This window comes from Vombatus ursinus, unplaced genomic scaffold (genome assembly GCF_900497805.2).
Source record: "Vombatus ursinus unplaced genomic scaffold, bare-nosed wombat genome assembly UNPS02009770.1, whole genome shotgun sequence".
In the NCBI taxonomy this organism is placed as follows: Eukaryota; Metazoa; Chordata; class Mammalia; order Diprotodontia; family Vombatidae; genus Vombatus; species Vombatus ursinus.
Window position 1 is genome coordinate 6649869 of NW_020949548.1, and position 12025 is coordinate 6661893.

Sequence of the window (12025 nt, forward strand, 5' to 3'; positions counted from 1 at the left end):
GCTTTCAGTTACATTAGGTTCTCTCCATACACATGTACATACATATATGCATTCCTACATATACACAAATGCACAAAGCATTAGTAGTTACTCTGGACTCCATCAGGTTATCTCTAATTTGGGGGGACAATGCCAAGCCAAAATGTAGCAGTGTCACATGGGGAACACGAGTGAAACAATAAAATAACAAATCTTTTACAAGAGCCAGCTTTTCTATAACAATACTTTTCATATATGATATTTCTGAGACCTGCCTTCTGGGCAAACAAAATACAAGATGGCAGTTTAATCTGTTGTAAAATCTTCATCTTAATTTCAATGCTGTTATACCACTACTAGGTCTGTATCTCAAAAGAGATAAAAAACAAAAAGGAAAAGGACCTATATGTACAAAAATATCTATAGCAGCTCTTTTCTGTGGGCAAAAATTTTTAAATCGAGGGGATGCCCATCAATTGGGGAATTGCTGAACAAGTTATGGTATGTGATTATGATGGAATACTACTGTACTATAAGAAATGATGAGTAGGATGCTCTCAGAAAAACCTGGAAAGTCTTACATGGGCTGATGCAAAGTGAAATGTGTTGTGTACAAAGTAACAGCCATATTGTAAGATGAGCAGCTGTGAATGACTTAGCTATTCTCAGCAATACAATGACCCAAGACAATTCTGAAGGACTTACGATGAAAAATGCTATCCATCCCCAGAGAAAGAACTGATGGTGTCTGAATACAGATTGAAACATGCTTTTTTTTTCCACTTTCTTTAAAAAAAATCAATTAATTAATTTTTAAAAAAATAATAAAAATTCAATGCTGTTGATTTCAACTGAATTGCCCTGTCCTTAACATTGGAGTGGGTTATCTGAGCTTCAGCATCTTCCTAATCTTTAGTGTTTTCTAGGGCTTTATACACTTTAAAGCACTTTCTCATTCATTATCTCAGTTGAGCTTCCCAATAACCTTGTGAGTTCCCATTTTATAGATGGGAAAAGTGAGAGAAGTTAAGGATTAGCCAAGATTATACAACAAATCAGTGAGACACCTGCGACTAATATCCAGGTCTCCTGACTGGTATTCCAGCAATCAATTGATTATGGTACATGAACAAAACAGTGGGCCCTCCATAGTCTTGAAAAAGTATAGGCAGTTGATCAATATGCATTTATTAAGTCCCCTCTATGTGTCAGTTACTGTGCTAAGCACTGGTGATTCATCAAAGGCAAAAAAGCAAGAAGCTTATGTTGTACATAATTAGGTAGTTTTCACATATAAGCACAAGATGGACAAGACAGAAATTATGTTCATTTTACAGATGAGAAAACCAAGGAAATACAGATATATTTCAAAAACAAAAACCTGGTTCATCTGAAGGAGGGTAGCAGGAGTACAATGCTTTCATTTTTATTGGACTGACACCTTTACTCTTGAAAGTTTTATTCCTTTTAGTTAGTGTTTTGTTGAATTAGAAAGGTTTAAGGAAGACTTCAGGCCAAGAGGATCCAAAAAAAACCCAAAACCACGTTTGACCTTTCCTTGCCCACTTTCCAAGTCAAAATGTATGATTCTTTTTTGTTGGCATATCTGATTAATGACTGCTTTCTCTCCACACACACACACCCTCTGGACCTCTGGTTTCTAATACCTGCTTGTTATCTATCTTTCTGTATTTTTAGCCATGATGTCTCATCTACAACATTGCCTCTCTCATTCTTGTGCTAATGTTAGTTTTGAAAGCTGTAGCCTCCAATCCCTCAAAATATGAACAGTCATACCCTTGGAAGCAGTGGCTACAGCATAATGCTTATTTGACAGAAGAAACCTTATATAAGGGGGTAAGCTGGGCACTAGCACTCAGGAGGTCTGGACTGGAGTCTAGGTTCAATCACTTACCTCTCTGTATCTCAATTTCCTAACCAACAGTGGACACAAAATAACCTATCAAATTCTTCACGGAGTAGTTACAGAATAAAAGAAGAGGAAATGAAAAGCAACATTGGAACTAGAAGAATATAGATGATCTAATGCAGGGGTGGGGCACCTGCGGCCTCAAGGCCCCATGTGGCCTTCTAGGTCTTCAAATGCAGCACTTTGACTGAATCCAAACTTCTCAGAACAAATCCCCTTAATAAAAGGATTTGTTCTGTAAAACTTGGACTAGTCAAAAGGCCACACCCAAAGACCTAGAAGTCCACAGGTTCCCCACCACTGATCTAATGCGTATAAAATGCTTTGCAAACCTTCAAATGCTATAAATGAAACAATTTTAATGGGTAGATGGCCTACCTGGGGTCAAAGGAAGACCTGGGTTCAGGTTCTAACTCTGAAATCTAGTGACTGTGTAACATTTTATATCAATAAAATCATTTGTCAGTTACATGGCCTACTTTATCCAGTAGTCTCACTTGTTTATTTTTCTATTCATTTTTTAACGCAGAATTAAGTAAGCAGGAGCACATTCTGGATAGAGATAGAGTCAGGTAAACTAGAGTTGGAGTCACTCTTCTGACACATGCAAAGTGTATCGCCACAGGCAACTAATTTAACCTCTCCATGCCCTAAGCAATAGTCTAAGACTACAAATTACAAATGGTTGACCTGCATTAGATTAGAGGAGGAAGGAATTTACAGTATATGTAGGGTGGGCTTCCTATATTGATGAAATCACATGCTTGAATCCCACCTTCCTCACCAATGAGGAAATGTCAATACAAGTTAAGAAACCTGACAAATGTCACCCAGTGACCACTCAAGGAAAGTGCTCAAAATTTTTATATCTGCCATTAGCCTCCATCAAAATCTCTATCCTAAACCATATTCCCTCCATTGATCATATATTTCTTGCTCCCTGCTCTTCATTTATTAAATCTTTCCCACCTTTTAAGGCCCAGCTTAAGTTTCACCTTCTCTGAGAATCAGTCTCTACAAATACTCAACACTGATTTCTGTCTCAATCCCAGCCTCCCATAGTATCCCACATATTTGGCATTTTAGTGATAAAATGAGTTTCATCCTACTGGGTAATGATAGATTTCAGTTTACAACCCACTTTGTGAAGCAATATAGTAACACCTATATTATACAGAGGCCAGACACTGAGCAACAAATAACACCAAATCTAAAAGTAATACAGTAAGAGCAATGATTCTTGAGGGAAGAAGTTGCCTCAGGGGTGGGGTGGGGTGGGGGGAACCTGTACCCTCGAGGCCACATGTGGCCCTCTGGGTCCTCACGTGTGGCCCCTTGAGTGAATCCAAACTTCACAAAACAAATTCCAGCCCTTTATCCACTACACCGCCTAGGAATAGGTCAATAAGCAGACAAAAATTGATAAATATTGGTAAAGACTTTCGTGGCAAAGTTTTTCACCATCAATAAGAAATAGAATCACTCATTTTAAAACTGAACATCCCAGGCCCCGATGATTTACAAGTAGAAGCTGAAGAACAGCTGAACTAGACCAAGTATATACAATAAGAGGCTCATAATGGAGGCATTACAATTTTAAGGGTATTGAGTGATTGTTAAGCTTTCTGAAACAGGTGAGGATGGTTAGGGTTTGGAAACCCACTGTAAAATGGACATAAAATAGCACTTAACTTTGCAAGGTGGTTATGAGGATCAAGTGAGATAAGATTTGTAAAAGTTCTTAGCACAGTGCCTGGCATATAGTAGGTGTTATATAAATGCTTACTCCTCCTTTAGAATGATGAAATATACAATCTCTTGCATTTAAGCCCTCTATCGCCTGGTTCCCATCTATCTTCGCAGCCATATTTCACATCACTCTCCTTCATACACTGTATACTACCAAAGGGAATCACTAGCCTGTCTGAACTATGTTACTTCTTCCACCTCTATGTATTTGTTGAAGTTGTCTTTTTTGCCTTGAATGCCCTTCCTCCTTGTCTCTGCTTCTCAAAGAAGCCATTGCTTAGGTGAAAAATGCTGTCATTCCATCAGGTATAATCCTCTCTCCTCCCTCAAATTTTCTTATAACTATTTATCTTTTGTACATTGTATATCCCTCCAGTAGAATATAAACTACCTGAGGGCAGGGACTTTTTTTTTTTTTTGTCTTTCTATCTACAGCACATGCCAAATAATAAGTATTCATTGAAATACTATGTGTGAGTCAGTTATAGTTATACTATACATTAGCAGGGGTCAACTAATGCAAACTATATCCTATTTATTTAAGAGCCTTTTCAAAAATCACCATATTCAGACAGGCCGTGACAGACAGCAAGTCTCAAGGACATTCACTGTTTCAAATCACTGTGGCAATAGGCATTCTATGCCAGTGTGCTTTACAGTCTGCATACCAGCTATGCACAGCTAAGTACAGTACTGCAAGGGATAACCCATGACATGGAATCTAAGATTTTTCTAGTGTAATAGTTCTAAAATGAGGTTCATGGACACATCAATTATGGATAGATTTCAGGGGATCCCTGAATTTGAATGGAAAAAAAAATATGATTTTATTTTCACTAACCTCTAAATCAAGGTAATAATTTCCCTCAATTATTTAAAAGCAATAATCTGAGCAAAGGTCCATACATTTCACTAGTCTGCCAAAGGAACTTCAAGATACCCAAAAGTTTAATAATCCCTATACTAGTGAAGCATTCGCAGGGTTCTCCTGTCTCTGACTCTGCACTAATTAAAAAGGAAGCAAGTTGTATAAGCAGATGAAATTGTCTAAGTCATGCATATATTTGGAAGATCCTCTTTGGCGTTTTCCAGCAAGGTAGGGCAATAGATGTAAGATTAGTAGTTCTCCTCTTCTTCCTACCCCCTGGCAATCTAATTCCAAAATAGAATCCCAGAGGCAAGTACAGCTACCCAGAATTCAGCTAAATAACACTAGAAAAAAAAATCTGATGCTTAGGCCTTTTATCATTGCACATGCTATACTGGTACACACTAGATGGAGAGTGTGGGGGGAGTGTACCGCTAACAACCAGGACACAAGTTGCTGTCAGTCTCACATGATGATACACCCGCCAGGCTTGGAATTCTATTGCAAGTTCCACATTCACAGGAGTCCTAGCCTCTATATTTACTTTCCCCTCCTCTCACCTATCAGACCATTCCTGAATCTAAAACTCAAACAGGCTCTTGTTTACTTTTGTAAAAATGCCACCTCAGACCCAAGTTTTCCATTCAATCACTCTCACAGTTACCTGTCACGTGGCACATGGAGCATACCGTCATGGCTGCCAAGCTCACAGCACCAAGGTAGGCTTCAGCCTTTCAAATGATATATAACAGACCCCTGGACACTTTCTGAAATTTTTAAGTACTTTGTAAAATCTTGTTCCCCTAGGCATCTACCACTGAAAGAATTACAAATTAGGAGGAAATTTTCCCAGGAGAGGCAATGTCTTCTTCTCTCTTTGCCTTGTAGTGCCACACAATTACTTCCTAAGCCTGTCTTCCTCCTAAAGAAGAAAGAACCCTGCCTCTTTTCATGTGCCAGAAGTAAAAGGGCCTAGAGGTGGCATGGCTTAGTAGATGAAGTGTTGAGCTTGGAGTTAGAAAGACCTAGATAAGATGTCATCTTGGACATGCAAGCTATGTGGCTATGTGTAGTTCACTTAACCTAAATCTCAGGTTCTTCATCTAAAAAATCAGGATAGCTCTCTAGTACCTAGCTTGCAGTAGTTTTGTGAAATTCAAATAAGAATGGAAGGCATTTAAAAAACTTTTAAGTGCCATATAAAATCAGAAATTCCTTATTATTATTTACAGTAACCTCATCACCAGCACCACCTACCCCCACACCTACCCACCTCCACTCCCTCCCACACACATACGCATTGGCTACTTTTTAGCTACATGAGCATGTCTGTCAGATATATCAGTTTTCTGGAGTAGGTATCCTCTAAATATTCATGGAAGATTTTCACTCAGGGCTTATTTAAAAATCTTAATCAAGAGCTCCCTCTTCCAGCCCCAAATGGCTGGACATTGTCAATATTTTGTCATGTAATGTAGCAAGTGTCAGAAATTCTGTCTGATAGACACTTTAACATCCTGTGACCTATGAGGATAACCAAATATCCCCCAAAACATACCTTCCATTTTCCATTCTTTTCTAAGGGCATTGCCTAGCCAAGGACAGTCATTCTCAGCTTCTCAGTCATAAAGGCTATCAGTATCTGATCAGTTCACATAATGTGATCCAACATGCTAAAGACCAGATGGTACTTCTCCCAGGAAAGCAAGGATCTCCTCCCACCACCCTTGAAAAAAAAATTAAGCAAGCAGGAATATCATTTATTGACAGGCTTCTTGACAGCAATCCATATTAGGGACCTATAACTTATCTTCATGGGGTGATCTTACTGAGCCATCAGGTTCTCAATAAGCGCTTAACATCCACATTTACCCACTTTGTCTCCCCCAGGAAAACCCCAATGTATACCACTTTGGACTTCAGTTTCTTATTTAACAACTCTGACGTTACTTTGGTAGGTCACACCTAGAATATACTTTCATTTCAGCCACTACTGTTTCTTTGTTTTTTATTGTTGCTGTTGTTTTTGTTGTTGTTGAGTTGTTTTTCCATTTGTGTCTGACTCTTTCTGACTCCGTTTAGGGTTTTCTTGGCCAAGATACTGGAGTGGCTTGCTATTTCCTTATCCAGCTCATTTTATAGATGAAGAAACTGAAGCAAATAGGGTTAAGTGACTGGCCCAGGGTCCCACAGCTGGTAAGTGTGTGAGGCCAGATTTGAACTCAGGTCTTCTTGACTCCAGGCCTGGCACTCTATCCCCTGAACCATTTAGCTTCAACCACTGCTACTACATGAGAATACTTAGGCAAGTTGCCATGCTTTCAAAATGCTATGTGCTTGAACTCTGGCTACTTCTTGACATAGATAAATTTCTACTCTAGCTTAAGCAGGTAGATGGCGCAGTAGATAAAAACACTTGAGCTATATGTAATTAGGAAGACCTGAATTCAAATCTGACCTCAGACATTTATTAGCTGTGTGTCTCTGGGCAAGTCACTTAACCTATACCTCAGTTTCCTCATCTGCAAAACGGAGATAATACACAGATTGTTATGAAGATCAAATAAGATATTTGTGAAGTACTTAGCACAGTGCCTGGCATACAGTAGGTGCTTAATTAATATTAAGCATTCCTCATCCTGCCTTTATGGAATTGTCATCATACACATATCCATGAAGCTGTCCTACAATGGCATAAGATGGAAAACAAATCTTTCCAAAAGGGGCAACACCCATATCTTTCTTGATCTCAGGTCCTCAGTACCCCAAGCTCCTGATACTAGAAAGCTCCCTATAGCTGGTAACAGTCAATGAAGAAACCATGAAATTGAAGATCAATTTCATGGTTTTTTACATGGAACTCATTTCATAAGATCCCCTGAAGAGTTTTATGGCACTGATGAAACTGGGCTGTTTTCATTAAGTTTGTTAAACTGACACAAGCAGGTATATATGTGTAGCACCCAATTGACTCCCACTGATCGAGCATCTGTTACACATCTACTCTAGGCAGTGCACTGTACTACGTTCTTGGGATCCAAAGGAAAAAAGAAAAGCTCTATCTCTTTAAGAGGCTTACATTCCACAGAAAGGATATACCATACGGTCACAAAACTGATATTTTATTGATGATTTGAGGCAGAGAGAGAATGTTAGTAACCTGATGAAACAGAAGAGGGTTCACACAGAAGTTGGCTTATTAGCTAAGGCCTAAGGAAGTTAAGGATTCTTAGACACCAAAAAGTGAGGAACAAGTATATTCCCACCATGAGGGACAAGGGGACAAAGGTGGGCAATAGAATAATGAATTAGGAGAATAGTGAATAGTCCAGTCTGGCTAAAACTTAGAAAGTGTGAAGGAAAGAGGTTCATTGTTGTCACGTGCTAATTCCAGATGACTAAACGCGGTCACAAAAATTAAGCCTTTGGTTATTAGAGAATTTAATTGACCCAGAACTTTCAAAGATGCCAAACATTTACTTGTTTACAGAAAGTCAGTGTATATAAAGACATTTTTTTATTCACCTGAGTCATTCTATTTTTTTTTCTACTTAACAATGAGAGATAATTCCACAACATTATGTTCATCTGAGAACAGCGAAACTATCCTGATGCTAAATTAACTGTAAAAATCACTGTAATGAAGCAGGGATATTTTATAGAATGTTGGTCACTTCTCAGCCTCTTAATGTTACCTTACTGATTAATTCTATGGATGGAGGTGTTATTTTGAATAGGTAAGGATATTACAGAAGAGATCTTATGAGGAAGCTAATACCCCATGGAAGCACAATACCTCACTTTTAATCTCATTAGAACATTAAAAGATGCCATGCTTAATGTTACCAGTTTCTCCAATTCTATTGAAAATAATAATAATAAAAAAACTCAGCTCATGTCAACAATCATTTTTTTTCATAACTACTTTTGCTCAGTGGGAAAGAAACTGAATATGTGCAAGGTATTGAGCTAGGTCCTGAGCAAATAAAGACAAAATATGAATGAGAGATTGGAGTAGAGAATGAAAAATGAATGAAAGTTTGGCCCACCTACACTGTCTTTTTATTCTGCTGGTTAAGATGTGTGGGCCTCTCCCTCAACCTGCCTGGCAGACTTACTTAAAAGGGTGAAGGACTTTCTTTCACAATCCACCAACACAGTTAGCACAATAGAGATGGGATTCAAGCTGACAAGGTCATCTTGGCCTGGGGTCCATTGTGTTAGCAGATGCAGAAATCACACAATAATTCCGGGAAGTCAATAGACGCTGAATGTCACAACGCTGAAAGGAATGTGCTAGGGGATGAGGAAATTCCCAGAAAGATGGCCCCTTCATCATTTGATTTGAAAGTTTAGATTGCATAAATTCAACCCTGCTTACATGATTTTGGAGTGATGTTGCTAAATGAGATCATGTGTTTAGTTCAGAGAGCTGAGTTTGAGCCGGAGTTCTGCTTTTGGCTAATAATGTAGTCTTGGGCAAAATCCACTCACCTGTTGTGGCCTCAGTTTCCTCATCTCTAACATGAAAAGAATGGCTAAAATGATTCCTAAAATTACATTCTGCTTCTGAATTTCTAAGAATTAAGAAATATGCAAATGACCAAAAAACAAGCTAAGCAATGATTTTTTTTAAAAAGAAAGTAATTCCAGGGTATCTTAGTCTCAGGGGCTCTTGTCAGTGAAGAGAGCCATTTCTCTGGTGTCACAGGAAAAGGATTAAAAATTTCTTCTTTGATGTTACTACCTGTGTACCTTTGGTCAAATCACTTAACCTCCCTAGGCCGCTGTTTTCTCATCTGTAAAATCAGAAAGTTGGACTGAACAGTTTCTGAGGCTCCTTCTACCTCAAGGAATATAATTGTTTTGGCCACCTATGACATTTCCTAGTGCAGTAACCATGCATGTATGCATTGATAATCCTGAGATACCAGGAATGTTAAATCACATTCAGTGTACTTTATTTAAGAAGGCAGCACATCTTCACGAAAGAATTCAATCAGAACTATTAAAATAGAGTTTTGTAATTTATTTAAAATTTAGTTATCTATGACATTCACTTATGTGAAAAATCCATACTTTATTCTTGAAGATGTTAAATAACATGCTTGTTACTGCACTTTTACATTGCATATAAATATAATAAAAAATGAGTTTATATATAATGTGGTTAGAAAACTTTAAAGTATTATATAAATGTCAGTTTCATCCCCATCATCATTAACATGTAGAAATAGCCTAGTAAACAGCTAGGATGCTGGGCTTAGAGTCAGGAAGACCTGGGTTCAAATCCTGTCTCTGATACATACTAGATATGACCTTCACAATTCATTACATTTCTTTGTGCCTAATGGAGTTACCAAAGATTTGTCTAAGTCACAAGATGACTGCAATCAGATCTGCATCAAAAGAGGGAGTTCCCAAATTGGAAGTTCTCCTTGCTGACAAAATTCCATAACCCTTATATATTCAAGTATTATTAGCATGGGGAAAAGCAAAAGCTGAGTTGTAGGCTGAAGGCTCTACTTCATAGAATGTCTAGACAAGTTGATCATAACTTGGCATGAGTTACCAACTGGTATTTGGAGAACTGAATATACTTCCTCTGTACAGAGTAATATTATAGCAAGCTATGCCAAATTCTAGGACCCTTGTTGGAATGTGTGATTGATGGAACTCAAAATGGTTTTCTGCAGCCTTACTTTCTTAGTGACAAGATATCTCAACAAATTACTGCCAGTCTGAAGTTTCTGCACTACCTCCTGGTTTCAGTTGGGTATTGATTAGAAAATTCTGTTACTGTACTTAGTAACACACCTTTCAATAAACATGTCACGGAAGCTCTGATAGCTGGTTTCAGGGAAGTTGAGAAACCTGAGAGCAATAGGGCAGCTGAGAAAATTAGCCAGGAGCCTGAAGGTCACACCAGTCAAGGATAGTGGGTACTAAAATATGACTTGGTAATTAACCTTTAAGTTCTGTCATTCTTATGGACCTATATGAGGTGCATCTCTTGGATACAGGCTCAGAAATAGTTTCTTAGTAAACTGAAAGAGATGTCTCACATAAATGTCACTGACTGAAAAGTCAAAATGGTGGACAAATCTGTTCATTCTGAATATAAAATTTCTGAAGCAGGATTATTGGAGTGGGGAGCAGCTTAAGGAAATCTCAAAGATATCCCTTTTTCCTAGGCTGAAGGGAGTTGAAAGAGACCAAGCTCCCCTAGGCATTTACAAACATACTCTCATTGATTCTCACAACAATGCCATAAGACAGATGCTATTGTTATCCTCATTTTATAGTTGAGGAAACTGAGGCTGACATAGGTTAACTGACTTGCCAAGGGTTATACAGCTAGTAATTATCTAAGGTGGGGTTTGGACTTAGGTCTTCCTATCCACTTTGTCTGCCTATCCACTCTGGGCTACCTAGTTGCCTCAATAATGAGAGGGAATGCAAAAGAAGCTTTGGGGAGGGAAATTAAAACAATGTCTCTCTGTGGGAATTCTTTTACTTATATTGACCACCATGATACCAGCTGGCCTTGACATGTGCTTGAACTGAAACAGTTTGGGATTGGTGAAACCCAGTCAAGTTGGAAAAAAACTATAGAGCAGCAATGTGAGCAGGTACAGGTTGCTAAAGAAAAAAGTATGATGGATTTGGCATCAGTGGACCTGGGTTCAAATCCCACTCATCCACTTACAAACTACCAGTATGACTTGGGGCAGCTAAATTAACTTCTCTGTATCTCTGAGGGGGTTGGATTAAATGACCTCTAAGGTCCTATATTCCATGCTTCTATATTTAAGCTGGCACATGTAGAGACCCTCAAACTGCACAACCAGAGCTTCAAAATTAACAGCTTGTTTTGTTATATCAGTGAACAATGACTGTAGTTAGAGTGCTTATTCTCATGGAATCCTGGTTGAAAAAGTTATAGTTGGATCCATTTTTCCTGTGTCACCCAAGACCATCAAGCCAAATGGCTAGTGCTGAATCTGGGAAATCTTTCTGGCAAAAGTAGATATGAAATGATTTCTCCCCTGGCAGAGTTGTGTTCAATAGGTAACTTGCTCTGTCTGAAACCACATGTTTCACGAGAGATAGAGCTGAATTTCCCTGAGCAGTCATAGGTTATAAAGACCCACTGTATCGGGACTAGGATTGCCTTTCTTTCTTGGCTTAGCATTTTGCACAGTGTTGTGTGTAATAATTACTTAATAAATGGTATTTAATGAGGAGGAGAATTTGGTCCGGGGGGTACTTTCAGCTACTGGCCATGAGGATTTGGCTGGGAAAATGGTCTTTCATTACTTTGTGGCATCCAGTCACTCCAATGACTAGAATACATCACTGTTACTCTAGACTCCCACAGTCATAAACACTAATTACTTGTCTGAATTACCACCATGGGACCATGATTGCAAATGCTTAAGTGACCCATTTGGAATAGTCTGCACAAACCTATTTGAAAGGAACCAAAATACACACTA

At 38.5% G+C, this 12025-nt stretch overlaps 1 protein-coding gene across 1 annotated transcript in view; it reads right to left on the minus strand.

The window, feature by feature from the left end:
• NELL1 (neural EGFL like 1) overlaps positions 1-12025 on the minus strand; it is an 845852-nt gene that overhangs the window by 177448 nt on the left and 656379 nt on the right. The gene's annotated exons all lie outside the window — the stretch shown is intronic.